The 16,918-nt window shown below is 44.5% G+C and overlaps 1 protein-coding gene across 1 annotated transcript in view; it reads left to right on the top strand.

Moving 5' to 3' along the window:
- The first annotated feature begins 1,266 nt into the window (after positions 1-1,266).
- Positions 1,267-16,918, top strand: part of MTMR3 (myotubularin related protein 3) — a 174,617-nt gene continuing 158,965 nt past the window's right edge. The window contains exon 1 of the mRNA XM_074294259.1: positions 1,267-1,401. The gene's annotated coding sequence lies outside the window, so the exon portion shown is untranslated. The remainder of the gene's footprint in view (positions 1,402-16,918) is intronic.

Here is a 16,918-nt window from a genome sequence, read left to right as displayed (position 1 = left end):
CTCGGGAGATACAAAGGACGCTTCTGGTCCTCAAGGGGCTTACAATCGAATGGGGGACATAGAGCCACGTGGACAAGGAGTTATTTTCGGGATAAATAGGAAATAACGGATTAGCATCGAGGGGCAGAAGGCGTCCAGTAACTGATGGGGCTAGTTTTACCATAATGGGGGGCAGAGTTGGAGCTAGTTGACTGACTTGACTGACTGAAGGCACCCCCGGCCCTCAAGGGGCTTTAGCGTTCCAGTCCCGCCCCCTCCATCACCTGTCTAAGATGGCGGGGAATTCTTTTTGTCTTTTTATTTTTTTCTGAGGCAATGGGGTTAAGTGACTTGCCCAGGGTCACAGAGCTAGGAAGTGTGTAAGTGTCTGAGGTGACATTTGAACTCAGTTCCTCCTAACTTCAGGGCAGATGCTCGGGGAGTTCTTTTTGGGCTCTGTTCCCTGGGAGGTGTCTTTCAGAACTCTTTAGGCCCCCCAGGGGGCGTGACCTAAGAGCTGAAGCCACGCCCCTGTCGGGCCGTTCTAGGTGATTCTTTGGCCTCTCCCGGGCCTGGTCGAGGGGCGTGGCCTCAGTTATTTAGCCCCGAATAGGAGGAGCAAGAGAGGGCGTGATCTAGGAGCTGGGGGAAGTCCTTATTCAGTGGTTAGCCCTAGAGGTGGGAGTGGCCTGTGTATTTTCAGGTCGTCTTTCGGGTTCTCTCTGACAGGAGTTGAGGTGGGGGTGTGTCTTCAGGACTCCGGCTCCTCCCCCTCCTAGGAGCTGCTTAAAGTCTCGGGGTGCCTCGGTTTTTCCTGACGCAGGCCGAGGTAAGGGCGTGTCTGTCGCTTTCAGGCCCCGCCCCTGCCGGGGGAGCGCGCGCGCGCGCTCTCTCAGTGTGGGCTGGGAGGTGGAGGGGGGCGTGTCCGTGGCGCCCTGGCCCCGCCCCAGGCCGCTCTCCGTCCCGGCTCGGCTCGGCTCGGCTCTGCTCGGCTGGGCTCGCGCTGGCGCCGGCGCGCGCCCCCGCCCGGCGTCTCGTGGGCGCGCTCTGTGTGGCCGCCGCCGCCATGTTGTTGTGGTGGTGAGGCGGAGCGGCGGCGGCGGAGGAGCCGGAGCCGGAGCCGGAGCTGGAGCCGCAGCCGAAGTCGCAGCCGTAGCCGCAGCCGCAGCGCAGCGCAGCGGAGCCGCCCGTGGCCGAGACACGCACGCGCCGGCCGCCCCCCTCCCCGCGGCCCGGCGGCCCGAGCGTCGCGTCGAGGGCGGAGGAGGGAGGGGGAGGGGGCCCTGGCTGGGGGCGGAGGAGCCGAGGCCGCGGCCCGCGGGGGGCTTCGCCATGTCCTGCCGCTCCCGCCCCTGCCCCTGCTGCCGCTGCCGCCGCCGCCGCCGCCGCTGTCCGGGTGTCTGCTGCCTTCCTCGGGGCTTGGTGAGTGAGGGCTGGGGAAACTGAGGCCCGGCCCACCCCCTGCCACAGGGCCCGCCACTGTCCGGCCGCGGGCTTCGACCCGGGCCGGTGGCGAGGGGCGGGGCAGACGCCGGGGGGGAGGGGGACCCCCGGAGCTTCTAGTCCGGCCCTCTCCTGTGGAGATGGGGAGCTGTCATCGCGGGGGGAGGGCCTGGAGCACCTAGGGAAGGGCCGAGGCGGGAGGGACTCGAGAGAGGGGCCTGTCAGCCTCGCCGTGGGCCCGAGACGCAGACGGACGCAGGCCTCGCAGAGCGGCCAGGGCCCGCCCCGTCACTGTCCGGAGGAGTAAACTGAGGCCCAGGGGGGGTCTGTCCGATTTCGGAGTCCTAGTGGTCCCTTCAAGGGTGTGGAGGCTGCAAACGGCCCGAGGGCAGTCCGGCCTCCCTCCTTTCCCCAGGGGAAACTGAGGCCTGGAGTCTGGCGAGTGGGGGGACGGCCCGGAGGCCTCCAACATCTCCGTGATTGTGTGTGGGATTGGGCCAGACAGTGACTGTCTGGGCGTCCACAGGTGTGACAAAGCTGGGACCGGGACCGGACCGGGTCCCCAGGCTTGCCCCATCCGCTCTCCCGGAGAGTTGGGGGGCTCCCGAGGCCCTCGCGGCTCTCCCTTCCCCCACCCCACATACCTCATAGACTCCTAGAATGTTAGAGCTGGAGGGTCCTTGGGGGTCACCAGGCCGAGCCCCTCCTGGGCTTCCCCATGATTCAAACCCTCATCCCCAAGCCGAGGGACTGAGAATCCTCCCCCTTGGGGGGAGGCGGGGACCCCCAGGTGCTGGGTGTAATCTCATAGGCACACCTCCCCACGCAGGTGCCCAGGGCGGGTGCACAGGGGATGACAAATGGCCGGGAGACAGCAGGTAGTTGGAGGAGGAGGGGCCGCAGAGGCCCCTGAGATCGGCCTCTGCCAGGCCCTCCAGCCTTCTCAGCATGCCATGGCACTGGTAGGGCTTTGGTCCCCCTTGAGTGAAGGTGCCTGGGAAACAGCCACCCATCTGTTGGGTGGGGGGAGGGAGAGGAGAGATGAGACTGCATATTGCCTTGAATTCAGCAAGTAAGTACTTTAATAAATCGCTCTTCTGTCGACATTGTTACAGAACCAAGTGCTGGATTTGAATCCGGCCCTATTCCCGGTGGCTGCTACATCCTGGAATAGTCCCTTCCTCTCTCTGTAAAGGGGATGGAGCCAGACGATCCCTCACGTCCCTGCTGGCCCTTCTAGTCTGTGCTCGTGCAGGGAGGAGGCCTAGGGCAGAGACCTTTGAAATAGGGCCTTGTTCTGGAGAAGAATGGGAAGGATGAGGGCGAATTACTTCGGGCTGTCCTCATTTCTTTTCTGCTCCGACCTGGGGGCCCTGGATCTAGTTGGGATGGGGTGTGGTGTCAGGGAGAGTCTTGCTAGAAAGCTTGAAGGTGGCTCCCATATTTGGGGAGGAGGAGCTGCTGTTTTTGTGGCCTTCCTGCAATGGGGCATTTTCTTGACCTGGTAGTAAGTGGGTGGGAAGCTTATTTTAGAGAGAATGAAAATGGTGGCTAAGTCCCATGATCAGTAGCTCCAGGAACCCTGGGGAACAATGTGGGAACTGTCCAGTAAAGGATTACAATGTATTTGTGAAGATAGAAATTGGGCCATTTTATGTATCACATCTTGGAAAAGAAGCTCCAAGGACGATGTGCTTAGGAACTCTGTGCCAATGAACAGAGCTCTCCCTCTCACTTCTTGTGGCTCTGCTAGTATTCTCTTCAATAAATTCTCCAAGATGGAAGAGGTTCTCTTGTTAAGCTCTGACTTCTACCAACAGACAGGCTCTCATACAGGAACATTCTGGTCATTTTGCCAAATTAGCCTCATTCACTCACTCAAAAAGAAGTATTTAAAGCATTCCTTTCTCATTCAAAGTCAACTCAGTTGTGCTGTATGCATTGTAATATTATCAAATCCGTGGGGCTCGAAGGACAGCACCTCTTTTTGGGGGTACCCTGTTTTTTGGAAATTTCTTTTGCATTTTGTGTGGGAGCTGGGGAGACTGTTGAGGGTCAGTTTCTGAAGCAGCCAGAAAGCCCATCATCCTAAGAGATGATGTACTCTATACCTGTGTGACAGCACACTTACCTTGTTTTCCCCATTTTTGGAATAAACTTGGTGAGATAGGTGAATACTTGATTTTCCAAGCAAATCAGATTGGAGGGTAATTATTACAAAGGATTCTTCCTTTGAGGAAAAATTCCCTTTTCAGAGGATAATAGTTTGCTGATTATTTTGTCTTTGATCAACAACGATAAAAATGGAGTGGGGGAGAGAGGAAGTGGCAAGTCTTCATAGAAATTTAAAGCTGATATTTTTGGAGCCTCAGTCTTCCTGAAAATTAGTAATAAATTTTGATGGATTAGTTCTTAAATTAGTGGCAGTGGAAAGATGGTTTGATTGACGTAAATTCAAGTTACGCATGGATTTTTAAGAAAAACAATTGTTTTATTTTTCCCCAATTACATGGAAAAACAATTTTTTAACAATTTAGAAACTTTTGAGTTCCAGATTCTCTCCTTTCCTCCCTTCCTATTCACCTCAACCCCTCTTCCCCCATTGCTTTCTAGGCAAGCAATTCCATATAGATTATGCCTGAAGATTTTTTCCAAGAACATATTGACTTCTTAATGTTGAAAATCCCCTGTTCCCTTGACTTGGGATGCTCCAAGTGCTTGTGAAGGGTCTCAGGTTGCAGAAGGAGGGGGAGATTGAAATTGTCCTGCTTGTTAAAGTGCCTCTGGAGGAAAACTTTGAAGGGAAGCCATTATTAGAGTTTAAAAAAAAAAAAAAAAGAACCAAGGCCTGCCCTGTAGGCTCCTAGCTTCCTGTGGACAATTAGCCTGGTTTAGGGGGTGGGTGTGAGAATGAAGAGGTGCTTTGTAGGTAGGCCTGCAGAGAGGCCTTGACGGTTAGGAGGATAGTAGTTATGTAAGTGGGAATTAGCTGGCTGATCTTGGAGGTCTCTATCTGCTTGAAAATTCTATGATACTAAAATGTTATTGTTTCATTTCACATTTATTTTAGGTAGAGGAGATAGGAATTTTAATCCATATTTATTCATTCTTTAATACTGATGCCACAGGTTGGCTCCATATTTGCCTGTGGATTTTTTGTCAGCATTGTCCCAGATGGCTCTGGCAGTGGACTCTACATTGCAAGTATGATGTAGAAACAACCTGCTTTCACTGTTGTAATTCGGTGGTGAAATAAATAGAATTTCACAAAGGGAACTTGATGGTGGGTTCTCACCAAATTCTGTGGGTCAGAGGATTTGCACAATAAATGTGGTCAGTTATTTGCAGTTTAAAAACAACAGAATTCTGTCACCTTACATAGATGAGTGTGTGTGTGCCTTTGCTAACCTAGGCTGTCTTCTGGTCTCGAGTCTTAATGAATTGAGAAGCCACCCAAATGGCTGATTAATAAAGGTAGAAAAATGCAGTGAATTTTATGCCCCCTCCCCCCACACTCACTCTTTACTCTTTTGCCTCTAGAAAAATAGTAAGCCAATACTATAATCAGCGTTAGTGATCAGAAAAATAAAGGACACATTGCTTCTTTCTACTAACACTTGATAGCAGAACTGTTTTCAGGGAGTGTGGTTTGGAGGAGGGTTTGGAGCATTTCTGAAGTCTGTGTCAAAACCAGATCCATCACTCATAAAGTTAAAAGGTCAAAAAAGGGGGAAATAATTCATTTCTTTGAAAGGAGAGTGATAAAAGCATGAAACCTTTGACAGATTATTTTATGGTAATATGATCTGGCATGCACTGTACAAAGATGGTTGTCATTATGGTCACTCGGCCAGGCGGAGCAGAGTGCCCAGGGTAAAATCCACTTGCGTTGTCTCTGCTCTCCAGGATCACAGGGACATTATGGATTTAGGACTGGAAGCTCCAGTCTAGCTCCCCCATTTTACTGAGAGGACTCTCAGAGGTGACAAGGCTTGTTCCAGATCACGCAAGCAGTAAATGAGGGAGCTGGACTTTGAAGGCAGTGCCCTGAGCCCACTTCCAGTGCTTTTGTCCCTAGACTTCACTGCACCTGTAGGTGGGTTTCAGTTTATGGTGTTCTACTTGACGGGGTCCTGCCTCCCTCTGTATCCCTGTCTCGAGCAGCGGCACTGTTGCAAAGTATGAGTGGGGGGTTCCCATATACCTCACACAAGGTCCTGCAGGGCTACTTGTTTGTTGTGTCACTTTTGGATCTGGGTTTGGGAGGGGTGTTAATAGCAAGGGTGGTGTTCATCAGTTTGAAAAATACTTAGACTTGGCAGTCAGAAATGGATGAACAAGGAAAAAAGCAACTTTTTTATTGATATGTTAAAAAGAAAAGAACAAAAAGATCGCTGAGTTTCATTTAAGATATTGTGCTTTGTTATTTATTTTGTTAAGCATTTCCCAATTACATTTTAAATCTCAGATTTAAGAAATCTCTCAACATTTGTTTCCAGAAAAGAATGAACACTTAAGAGAATTGTAGCTGGTATATAATCCTAGCATAGAAAATATAAAATGCAATTGGAAAATCTTTCCTGTCAGAACATTTACAATTTAATAATTTTGTATGTAGAATTTTAACAAAATTCACAAGGACAACATCGTGAGAGAGAGCAGTAAGGGTATCTAGTAATATTATCTGAGATTTATATTAATGAGAAAGCCAGGTGATGGAGTATCAGATAGTAGCCTGGGTTGAAGTCTGGAGGGCCTGACTTGGCCCAGACATTTAGTATCTATGTGACTCAGGTCAAGTCACCTAAACTCTCCAAAATTATGGCAAGTGCATATAACAATAGCACTTAAATCATGGGATGATTGTGAGCACCAAATGACATTAGGTAGACATTTATTGAGGACTAACAACATGTTCGGCACTCTACTAAATATTGGACATATTAAAAAAAAAAAAGACAAAATTACTCTGCCCACAAGGAGAGCACATTCTGTTGAAAGACCATAAACAGCTAACTGCATACAAGATATATACAGAATAGATAGAGTAAGTTCTTTTGACATAGTCCATTGAGATCCTGGTGCAGGCCCTCATCACTTAAGTCTGGACTATTATAATAGCTGTTGGTGGGCCTGCCTGCTTCCATTCTCTTCCCCCTCTAATCTTTCCCCCATTCAGCCACTAAAATGTTTTTTTTTTTAAATTATTATTAATAGTTTTTATTTACCAGATCTATGCATGGGTAATTTTATAATATTGACAATTGCCACACCCTTTGTTTGAATTTTTCCCCTCCTTCTCCCCCAAGATGGCAGGTTGACCAATACATGTTAAATATGTTAAAGCATAAATTAAATACAATATATGTATACATGTCTAAGCAGTTATTTTGATATACAAAAAGAATCGGACGTTGAAATAGTGTACAATTAGCCTGTGAAGGAAATCCAAAATGCAGGAGGACAAAATTAGAGGGATTGGGAATTCTATGGACTGGTTCATAGTCATCTCCTAGAGTTCTTTCTCTGGGTGTAGCTGGTTTAGTTCATCACTGCTCCATTGGAATTGATTTGGTTCATCTCATTGTTGAAAATGGCCATGTCCATCAGAATTGATCATCATATAGTATTGTTGAAGTATACAACGATCTCCTGGTCCTGCTCATTTCCCTCAGCATCAGTTCATGCAATCTCTCCAGGCCTTTCTGAAATCATCCTGCTGGTCATTTCTTACAGAACAATAATATTCCATAATATTCATATACCACAATAAAATGATTTTTCTTAAAATGAAGATCTTATCATGTAATACTCTCTTCTTCCCCAACTCCAATGGCTCCCTATTAGCTCCTGGTACAAATACAAAGTTTTCTGTTTTACATTTAAAGCCCTTTATTATCTAGTCTCCTCTTCAAAAATACTTTCCAGTTATTCTTACCCTCCTAACACATACTCTTTGATCTGGTGTCACTGACCTTGTCACTGTTGCACGAATGAGGTACTCTATCTCTTGTAGGAATTTTTTGTAACTGTCCTCGAAGCCTGGAATACTCCCTCCTCCACTTTGGCTTCCTTTAAGTCCCAATTAAAATCCTATCTTCCAGAGGAAGGCTGTTAATCTGGGTGCCTTTCCTTTGCTTAGTATCTCCTATTGCTAGCTTTGTATAAATTTATTTATATTTGCTCTTCCCTATGGTCTTGTAAGGTCCTGGAAGGGCCGGAGCTGTCTTTTGCCTCTTTTTGTATCCTTAGCACTTTACACAGTACTAGCATCACTGTAGGTAGGTACTTGATGTTTATTGAATTGAATTAGCTTGAAATATGGAGGGGATTGAGCTCTGAACTGCTGAAGGTGGGACTTGAACTGAGATTCAGAGAAACCTGAAGCGAAGTTGAGGGAACTGGGCTTGGCAGGTCTGATGAAGCAGATGTGAGAGGGAAGGGGAGGGTTTTGGAAAGGCAGAAAGAGACCAGGTTAAAAGCAGTTTCTGTGTCAAAAGGAGGATTTCAGATTTGTTCCTGCAGGCTTGGTGATGGTGGTGTCAGACTTGGCCTTCATTTTGAACAATTATCAAGCAGCATTTAGCATTATTATTATTTATTACATTGGTATTTTCTTCCTCCCATCTTTTGCCTTCGCTCCCCTGAGAAGAATGTGGGGGTAGGGGAAGGGTCAGAGGTAAAGATTCATCACCCCACCTTGGCAGATGAATGGAAGATAGATTTGAAGGGGGAAAGGCTTGAGTTGAAGAGATCAGTAAAAAGGCTAATTGTACCACATTGCTGGGTGCCCTATGAACTTCACTAGCTATTCTGAAGAGCAATTTGGAACTGTGCCCCCCAAGTTATTAAATTGTGTATACTCTTGGACCCAATGATACTGCTGCTAGAAATGTATATCAGTGAGATCAGAGGAAGAAAAAAGGACCCACATGTATAAAAATATTTAGAGGAGATCTTCTGTGATTGTATAGAACTTGAAAGGAGGGGCTTCTTCCTCAGTTGAGGAATGGCTGACTAAATCAGGCTCTATGAATGTAATATGGGATGCTTTCAGTCTGTAAGAAATAGTGAAGGGCATGATTTCAGAGAAACTTGAGAACATATGTGTATGAACTGATACAGAGTGAATGAGCAGAACCGGGAGAACAATTTATTTAATAATACTTTATTTAATGTAAAGACAAAACTTAGAAAATCTTTTAAAAAATAATAATAGCCTTTTATTTTTCAAAATACCTACACGGATAGTTTACAACATTCATCTTTGAAAAATGTTGTGTTCAAAATTTTTCTCCCTCCCTCGGCCTATCTCCTTCCCTAGAAAGCAAATAATTCAATATAGGTTAAAAAAAATGTGCAATTTTTCTAAATATATTTCCACATTTGTCATGCTGCACAAGAAAAATCACATCAAAAGGGGGGAAAGTAAGAGAAAAAAGCAAGCATAACAACAAAAAAAGGTGAAAATACAATTTGGAAAATCTTAAGAACTCTGATCAGATTAACAATGGGTCATGATTCCCCAGGACTCATGAAACATGCGTCTTACCTCTTGATAGTAAGATGATAGACTTAGTGTGCAGACCAAGACAACAGATTTGTTAGACACGGCGTATGTGGGAATTTGTCTTGTTTGCTTACATATTTATTACTTGGGTTTGGTTTTTCATTCTTTTGGGGGAGCAAGGGTGGGAAGAACAATTAAAAAAAAGGGGAGAAAACTTAATGATGATTGAAATGACTGAACTAAGGCTATGACTAATTAAGAAGAATGTGTATGAAAGAGATTCTGAAAGTAGAAATGACACTATTTGGCAATGGATTGGATACTTGGGATGAAAATGAGTATTGGTAAAGGAAGGATGGTACCTCCCTTAATAGTAGGGAAGTTTAGAAAAGGGACAGTTTTGGGGGAAAGATAATGAATTCTGTTTTGGGTATGTTGAATTTGAGATACCTATGGGATATCTAGTTTGAGATGGTTGCTGCTTGAGTATAGTTCAGGAGAGAGGTTAAGCCTGCATCTCTTATTATCTGCATTGAGATGGTAACTGAACCCAGAGAAGCTGATGGAGAAGGGCTAGGAGCTCATTCCTGGGATGCCCTTGGTTGGTAAATGGGATCTGGATGATGAACAAAGAGGAGAATGAAAAATGATCAAGACAAATAGGAGAACCTGCAGAGAGAAATGACACAAAAATGTGAAGGGGGAGGTAAGGTTGAGGAAGATGGCAAGTGAGAATGGAAAATTCAAATGAGGGTTTGATTTGGTTTGGTTTTTTAAGGGTAAAGGACCAAAACATGTCTGTCAGCATCAGAGAAGGAACCCTTAGCTAGTGAGAAAATGAAGAGACCAGAGAGTGTGGAAATGATACTGGAGAAGTTTGGAGGGGGTGAGATTAAGGGTTGCATTAGAGCAACTTGCCTGGCAGTCAAGAAGACCTGAGGACCAAACGTTTATTGTGTATAATCCCAAGCAAGTCACTTAATTTGTCTCAGTTTTCTCATCTGTAAAATGGGGATAATAACAGCATCTACTTCCCTGGACTGTTGTATGCATCAAATGACATCATATTTGTAAAGTGTTCTGTAAACAGTACCAGTGCTGGCTATTCATTGTTATTAACTATTATTAAAGAAATAGTTCAGTGCTTCAGTAGAAAACAGAGTGAAGGAAGAGGCAATAAGAAACTGGAAACTGAATGCTCATCCATTGGAGAATGGCTGAATAAGTTATGGTATATGAGTGTTATGGAATATTATTGTTCTGTAAGAAACGATCAGCAGGATGATTTCAGAGAGGCCTGGAGAGACTTACATGAACTAATGCAAAGTGAAGTGAGCAGAACCAGGAGATCATTGTACATGGCTATAAGAAGATTGTACGATGATTCACTTCTGGTGGATGTGGCTCTCAGACCAGTTCCAATTGTTCAGTAATGAAGAGAGCCATCTACACCCAGAGAGAGGCCCGTGGTAACTGAGTTTGGTTCACAACATAGCATTTTCACTCTTCTTGTTCTTGTTTGCTTGCATTTTATTTTGCTTCTCTTTTTTTTCCTTGTGCAGCATGATAATTGTATAAATATATATGCATATATTGGATTTAACATAATCTATCATGTTTAACCTATATTGGACTATTTGCCATCTAGGGGAGGGCTTGGGGGAAGGGGGGAGAAATTGGAACACAAGGTTTTGCAAGGGCTAATGTTGAATAATTGTCCACGCATATGTTTTGAAAAATAAAAAACTTTAATAAAGGGAAAAAAAAGGTAGAGGTGGTAGGAAAAATGTCTAAATACAATAATGAGAAGGGGGAGCTTTTAGTGTATAGTCTCATTTTTTGGATGAAATCTGAGGCAAGGTCCTCTGTTCTGGAGGCAGGGACTGCTGTGGGAGATCCAAGGAGAGACATTTAGAATCACCATTGTGAAGAAACCAGTGAATCAGTTGGGATTAGAAGGTTTTTCTGGCTGCACTGAGATCCCAATTGATACTAGATCATAACAGATTGGGAGTGAACCTAGTCAACATGGTTCCTTGATTTCTTCCTGTTCTTCCAGTAGCAAATAGAAATAGAGGAGGCAGATGGTAAGCCCAGTCCATAGTTGGGATTTGGAAAGCATTTTGAGGGTAGAAGGTAGTGGAGAGTGGAATTGACTCACTAAGGGGGTGGGCATAGGGAAGAGAGGGGATTATCGCCAGGGCAGAAGTGATGGCCTGGGATGGGAGGAAGAGAGGGTTTAAGGTGGTTGAGCAAAGCTGCCACGGCAGAGGACAGGCTGGCTGATTAAGGATTAGGGATAAAAGCATTTAGGAGTTCAGGAACAAGGAAGTGGAACTGTTCCTGGCCGTGGTGAAATCTAGGGTGTGCCCATCTGGGTCTGTGTGGACTTGAGGTGAAGTGAAAGAACAGGTCGTGGGAATCAAAGAGATGCAGCTCTTTGTTAACCTTAAGGGCAGTATGTTCACTAGGATCATCATAGTCATCCTTGTCCTCATCCTCATCATCAGTAATAATGTTGCAGTTTAGATTCTGAAGGGTAAGTAGACATTTACTTGGCTCATTTGGAATATCTCCATTTTGGTGACCTGGGAAAATGGAAAGAGATGCTAAATGAGCTAATGAAGCAGGAAGGACTTGGAAGGAACAAGGAACAAGAGGGAAGAACATTATGTTTGTAGGCCCAGGGTCTCTATACCTCGGACAAGCCAGTGCCCTTCTCTAGGCCTCAGTCTCCTCACCTGCAAAGTAAGGTGATTGGCAGATGATCCATGAGACCTTTCTGACTTTAGATCCCATGAGGCTTATGAAGGCAGAAGGACTAAAGGCAGGTGGGGAAGGTTCCTTGTTCCTTGACTTTTGTCAGGTGTTTCCAGAAGCAAAAGAGACACTTTGTTTTGGCATTAGTGTTCTGTGATGTAGTGTACAAATAATTATAGCTCACTTTTGTTTTCTAAACCCCCATGAATGTGGTAGGTAGTCTAATCAATCAGCACCTACCATGTGCAGACTGTACAGAGACAAAAATGAGAGCCCCTGTCTTTAGAGAGCCCAAATTCTAGTGGATGAGGAGTATTACCTTTATTTTTCAAATGAGGGGAACAGAGGCTTAGCATACCTTGTGGGGGATCATATAGCTAATTGATCAGGAGGGTGATCAGATAGAAGCTTTCTGACACCAAGGTCAGTTGGTCAGGTAACCTTTTATTAAGAAGCATCAACCATGTACCAGACATTGGGCTAAGCCCTGGGGACACAAAAGATAGAAGCAGCCGGCAGCTAGTGGGGTTGGTGTGGGGTGGGGGACAACATACAAATAATCAAGGATGGACTGGCTATGGATGGTATTTCTTGGGGGCATTTCAGGGAAGGCAGTGAGTAGCAAGCAGTTGAGGAGGGAAAGGTGGGCCTGTAACTGAGATTTGAAGGAGGCAGAGTCGAGGAGGGAGAGGGTTCCAGGCTTGCTGAGAGAACCCTTGCACCTGCTCAGGTGTAAGATAGAATGCATGTGAGAGGCCTGTCCAGAGACCCGGGGTGCTAAAGCGCAGAGTAAGTGAGGGGTGTGAGGTACAAGAAGCCTGGGAATGTGGGAAGGGGGCCAGGCTGCCGAGGCCTTTGTGAGCCCAACAGAAAATTGTATGTTTGATTCTGAAGGTAATGGACAGCCACTGAAATTTATTGAGTAGAGGGATGACATCGTCAGATGTGTGCATGAGGAAGGTGGCTTTGATGGAGGGTAGGCTAGCATAGGGAGGCCGTGAGGCAGGGAGATCACCCAGCAGTCCGTTGTAATGGTTTGGGTAAGAGCCTGTGGCAGCGGGGCGCAGTGTCTGGGGAGAGAAGGGGGCATATTCCAGAGAGGCCTTCAAGGCAGAAACAAGAACTGCATGATTGGTTGGCCTAACGTGTGAGAGAGAGTGGGGAGTACAGGATGCTGTCCGGTTTTGAGCCTGGGAGATGGGGAGGATGGATGCTGTTCTCTCTACATTCTAGGGAAGGTAGGAGGAGGAGAGGGTTGGGAGTAAGACATGTAGACATTCTAAATTTGAAGATGTCTATGAGACATCCTGTTTGAGGTGTCTGTTGGGCAGTTGGAGGTGGGGAGAGAAAGTAGTAGGGTTGTCCTGGTAGAGCTGAGAGTTGCCATCTAGAGGTGATCATTCAAACCCCAGCAGCAGCTGAAATCACTTAGTGACAGTAGAGAGGCAGAAAAGAAGGAAGTGGGTGGAGAGGAGTCAGGATTTATTAAACACCTACTATGTGCCAGGTACAGGCACTAAGCAACTTGTAAAAACTTTTAAAATCTTTAAAGAATTTTTAAATTCATTTTTAAATTTTGAAAAATCTTTACCTCCTTCCAGCTCCTCTCTCATCCATTGAGAAGACAGATATGGGGGCAGCTAGGTGGCGCAGTGCATAGAGCACCAGCCTTGAATTCAGGAGGACCCGAGTTCAAATCTGGTCTCAGACACTTAACACTTCCTAGCTGTGTGACCCTGGGCAAGTCACTTAACCCCAGCCTCCAAAAAAAAAAAAAAAAAAAAAGAGAGAGAAGACAGATATGATACAAATTATATGTATGAAGTTGTGCAACATTAACCAAATTAGTCATGTAGAAGAAACCCCCCCCCCCCCCCCCAAGAACAATACTGTGAAAGGCAATCTGCTCCAGTCTCCACGCAGAATTATTGCTCTCCTTGGAGATGGGTGGTGTTTTTCATCATGAGTTCTTTGGAATTGTAGATCACTGTGTTGAATGAAGCACTTTACTACAAATATATCTCCTTTGATCTTCTTAATGACCCTTGGAAGGAGGTGCCATTATCATCTCCATTTTACAGATGAGGAAACTGAGGCAGATAGAGGAGACCTTTGCCCAGAGTGGTAATTGTCACTGGCTAGTAATTGTCTGAGCCTGTATTTGAATTTACGTCTTCTTGACTCTAGTTCAGCATTCTCTTCCCTGTCCCACCCATTGCCCAGGACAGAATCTGAGGGAACTGCCAGGTATGATGGAAGATCTAACAAAGGAAACAAAGAAGAAGTAGAAAGGGAGAAGAACCAAGAGAGAGTTAGCTAGGTTGCATAGTGGCTAGTGCTGATCTCAGGAAAACCCAATTCCTGTCTGTACACCAGCTGTATGACTGGGCAAGACAGTTAACCTCTCTTAGATTTATTTCCATATCTATAAAATACTACTACTAATAACACTTTTTCACAAGGTTATTGGGAGGGCCCAAGAAGAGAACACATATAAGATGCTTTGTAAACCTTAAAGCATTTTAAAAGGCTAGTTACAGTTTTTGAAAGGGTACTTTTTTGGGTGAGTTTTGGAAACTCACATAGGATGGAAATGGGCATAGACCTGTACCTATGTACAAAGTATTAATTGGGAAGTAATGCCTGCTTCTAGAATTCAGACCTAAACCAGGTGTGTGTGTGTGTGTGTGTGTGTGTGTGTGTGTGTGTGTGTGTGTGTGTGTGTGTGTGTGTGTGTATGTATATATAAAAACAGGCACCTATCTATAGGTGCAGTAGCACTGAGGCCACTATGGCGACTATGGGGAGGGATGAAAGCAGTCAGCTTCATAGTAAGCACTATTGTTGGCTTGCACTTGGAAGTTTTTAGAGCTTTACCATCATCTTCCCGTGGCTGGGCTTCCATAAGCCTGCCCCTGTAGGGGCATTTCAAGATGGGTGCTCAGTGGAGGACGAGCACACTGAAGGACTGGATTTTCCTGTAGGTTCTAGGAGATATTCTCTTCAGTTCTTTTAATGGGATGAAGAGAGTACTGTTGCTTCAGAGCATGGGATTGTTGGTGGAAAAACCTCATCTTTTTGAAGTCTTGTGTCTAAAGCCATAGCAATTTGGATGGAGGGACTGAATTTGAAAAAGATATCCTGTAGGAGAAATGGGTCTGAGAAACTGGCCGACTCAATTTTTCTTGGCCTTGAAGAAATAGGGCTTCCCACCTTTACTGGGTAGCTGGGTTTGGTTATTTAGATTTTTGGAAGAAAGTTTTCAGTGTTGACAGTGTGTCCTGATTTGAATGAAGGGATAAATAATTATTACTTTCTACTGTTCTTTTACTAGAAAGTACCACAATGAACCTGCTAGTTAATGCTATTCAGAAAAGTGTGCAAGAGATTTTTATTTAATACCTTCTCAGGCAGAAACTTGCCATGTTAACCCTTAGCCTAAAAGTATTTTTTCCCTAAGTTTGAGTTAAAATATTTTTGCCCCCCCCCCACTTTGTTATGAAAGCAAGAAAGATGTCTTCACTTGAAACATGACTGCTATTTGTTGGTTCATGATCCTGACCATTCCTGTTAGAAAGTAGAGATTGAATCTTATTTATCTTTGTGTCTTCCTCAGCACATAATTCTGTTGTTAAGTCATGGGCCCTTTAAAACTTAAAAGGTTTGTAATTTCCCCCGACAATTGTGGGTTGTGACCTGCCATGATTTCTGGGACTGCTGTTTTCCCTTGCCCCCAGATTGCTAATTTTATGGCCAACCTGGTGCGGGGCTTTTTTGGATGTGGCTTGTCTGGTTCTTGGATGACGCTTGACACACAGGCTCTTATTGGGCCTATCTTGCTTCCTGAAGAGACTTGTGTTCTTTTGGCACTGGCATGAAGAGGCCTCCTAATGCAAGCTAACATAGACATGCTGTTTTATGATTATATATTATATTTTATAATTACAGTTACTAGAATGCCTCTACCATCATCCTTCTTGGCATCAGAGAATAGAAATATATCGATATATATTTTTTGTGGTTAACAGAAGGCTTTTCTTACCACAAACTATAAGGTTTGTAATAAGTGTTGTTGTCTCCATCTACATTTTACATAAAGAATCTTAGGTTCAGAATTTGAATGTCACATGGCCAGGAAGTGACCAGATCCCAAAGTTCTCCTCACAGCCTCTCTCCAATACAGCTTAATGAATACACATTTATTAGGTGATAGGTCCTGGAGATAGACAGCCAAACCCTTATTTTCTATTGGGGAAATCAATTTGGACATCTTTAAGGAAATCTTCATAATGGGTCTTCTTAGAGCATCTGTAGAGAAAGGATCTACAAGGTGATTTCAGAGTGATGGAGGCAGTAGGAGCTAGAAAAGAGACTCCTGAACTCAGGTATTTGAAATGAACTTTGAATGAAGCTAGGGATTATGTGAAGTGAAGGTAAGGAAGAAGGCCAGCTTTGCAAAAGGAGTGGCGATGGGAGATTGAATGTAGTTTAAATTCAGCTATGTTGTGTGATTTGTTGTTGCCCATGAAAATTCACACTGGAGATTCAAAAAGATTTAAACAACTTGAACAATTTTAAAACTCCATGTATAATTTACTGTAAAGCATATGTATTATAGCTGTGAGAATTTATAATTTGTATTTTGTAGCATAATAGAGGATGTTTTCTTTGTAATTATCCCCTGATTAACCTTTCTGGTTCAAAGTGATAATAGCATTTACATAGTGCTTTAAGATTACAGAGTGCTTTACAACTGTTAACTCATTTTATCTTCACAACAATTCTATATTATTCCCATTTTACAGATGAGAAAACTGAAGTTGAGCGAGATTAAATGATTTTCTAACATCACAGTGCTAGTAAATAGGGGTTAGGCTGGATTTGAAGTCAGAGCTTCTTGAGTGCAGGTCCTGCCTCCATTTTTTTTTTTTTTTTTGATGTAAATTAGTTATATTATTTTGAAATCAGACCTCCATTTTCCTGAAATCTATCTTTACATGTGACATATTCAAAATATTAATTATCTTGTAGGAGAGAGAATCTACTTAGGACAACCTTTGTAATAATTTCCCCTGTTATCCAAGGGTCAGGAATGAATTATACGAGGGGAGGAGAAAGTCATGCTGTGTAGTGATGTTACTGCCATTTTCTTTTCAGTATGGAGGGTGGGCTGGCTGTAAAAGAGGGAGCAGCCTGGATTGTGAGAATATTAACCTATCAAGTCAG

Source organism: Sminthopsis crassicaudata, chromosome 1, assembly GCF_048593235.1.
Source record: "Sminthopsis crassicaudata isolate SCR6 chromosome 1, ASM4859323v1, whole genome shotgun sequence".
In the NCBI taxonomy this organism is placed as follows: domain Eukaryota; kingdom Metazoa; phylum Chordata; class Mammalia; order Dasyuromorphia; family Dasyuridae; genus Sminthopsis; species Sminthopsis crassicaudata.
The sequence above is the reverse complement of the archived record's forward strand: the minus strand, read 5'-3'. Positions and strand labels throughout refer to the sequence as shown.